Genomic DNA, 2404 nt, shown 5'->3' on the forward strand with positions numbered 1-2404 from the left:
ATCACATACACTTTGGTGTGTGATCACCAGCTGCACACTGGTGAACGTTATTTTTTATTTATTTTTGAAGGGGAAATTGCACCGCTGGCTTTAACGGTGAATTTAGGTTAATTATAAATTGGCTTTACTTAAATTTTTTTTAGACAGGAGAGTAGAAAGTTCAGAGTCTTTTCAGTATGTAGCATTCGAGTGTTTTTGCCTTTTCAGCGAGACAATTAAACACTTGTTAGCAACTGGTTGAAAATTTTGTGAAAATAAATCGCAATTTTTTTTTCCACTACTGAAAATGTATTGTGACAAAAAAAATATATATATATATTTTTTTTTCTTTACTGAAAACGTATGGTGACGCGAAGTTTGTGTGCCCTAATCCACACTGACCTCTTTCCAAAGACAATTTGCCGTTGCCATAACAGTCATAATCCCGTGCTTCTTGCTGCTGAGAGGACGCTTATTATCGAACAGTCGCTGGATGTCTTTTGTCGGGAGAACGTACAGACACGGGCCTTCTTTTTTTTTTTTTTTTTTTTTTTTGGCATTTGCATTTGTTGCTTTTAGCTGGTCTGTTAAGGGACGGTGTCTGTACAGGTTGGTTTTGTCAGATCTAAAAATCCATCTTCCCATCTTCCTTCTCCTCTTTTCACTTCCTTCATAATAGGATTCATAGGTCCGGAGACATGTCCTATTCAATTCAGACAATGGGGGACCCTCAACACCCACAAAGAAGAAATCAGGACTCTGAAGCAGATAGGACTGTCTGACTCTTCAAGTGTGTGTGTGTGTGTGTGTGTGTGTGTGTGTGTGTGTGTGTGTGTGAGGACATACAGTACGTGTGAGAAAGCTAAGAGGGGTATTGTAAAAAGCAAAGTCACTCCTGCAAACCACACACACACACACACACACACACACACACACACACACACACACACACACACACACACACACACACACACACACACACACACACACACACACACACACACACACACTCTGCCCCAATACCCCATGATATCATCACGGGTGACTGCCCAATATGACAAATATGAGGAGACAGGCTATAATGAGAAACATTGTTGGAAGGAGGGAATGTGTGTGTGTGTGTGTGTGTGTGTGTGTGTGTGTGTGTGTGTGTGTGTGTGTGTGTGTGTGTGTGTGTGTGTGTGTGTGTGTGTGTGTGTGTGTGTGTGTGTGTGTGTGTGTGTGTGTGTGTGTGTGTGCAAAAGAAACGGAAGAGAGAGAGAGAGAAAAAAAAAAGAAGAAATGTAGAGATCGAGAGAAGCCCTTACAAAAACGAGCGCCGGTCTCCAACCTAATGACTTTCTCTTTCCCTCATCTCCTCCCCGTGTGCTCATATCAACCCCGTAACTCGCCAGAACTAATATCTGGACGACTCAGAGAGAAGGTGAGGAGTATTTCTGGGGGCCCCTCCTGACTTCCAATTATAAGTCCATTTGGTCACGGATATTTGGGGAGCGGCAGCGGAGAGAGCGGGCGTGAGAGAGATTTGAATATTTGGATATTCGGCGAGTTCAGTTCGTTCCTTCTCTCCATCGCGCGCCGATCGCTTTCCCGTCCCGTAACCTTGGAAACTGTTCCGGGGTCACGATGAATCAATGAAGTGCTTCTTTTTTTTTTTTTCACTTTTTTTTTCATGAAAAACTGAATAATTATCCAAACTGTATGAATCAGATAGATTGCGCCGGGTATGATTTATTCATGCATTTGTTATTTTATTGAGGCGGCGCTGCATAATAGAGCTGTAACGAATGAGATGGATGCTGACGGCTTTGAAAAATACAAAAAAAAACCCGGAGTGAGAGTGAGAGATGAAAGCAGAGAGGGGAGGCCGGCTGTCACCATTGATTGAGTCAAATGGACTGATGGGAAGAAGAGATGGATGTTACAGTTTTGTCTCCTTCATACAAGAAAAATAAAAGTTTCAGGCACTAAAGGTAAAACCAGGATGCCTTGAAAAGTTTTTATTCAGCAGTTCATTTCATGCAGAGAGCAGGAAATGGACTCACTGTTGCAGAACCTCTTGTTCTTTGTGTCACTGAAGTTCTTTATGTCTCTTAATATTGGTTTTTGGGATCGTTGTCGTGCGGCCGAATGAACCTGGACCCGATCAGACTGTATTATGTGGTGGATAAAACATCCAACATGATGGCGGAGCCGCTGGGAGCCACACATTCTCCTTTTATTGAAACACCTGCATGTTTGTCTGTTTTCAAATCGAAAATGAATATTGAATAACTTTATATCTGCTGCAAATCCAGCGAAACCACAAATGCAAAACAAATGAGCGGTCACGCAAACTCTCGTAGCGCTCGCGCCGAGGTGTTAACCTCACTTCCTCACGGCCCGTGTGCTCGCACCTCGTACACGAGTCCCGTCTTAAACTCTG

This window comes from Brachyistius frenatus, unplaced genomic scaffold, assembly GCF_029030835.1.
Source record: "Brachyistius frenatus isolate BFR_SWC_R1_liver_20210118 unplaced genomic scaffold, ASM2903083v1 Contig_365, whole genome shotgun sequence".
Lineage (NCBI taxonomy): Eukaryota > Metazoa > Chordata > Actinopteri > Embiotocidae > Brachyistius > Brachyistius frenatus.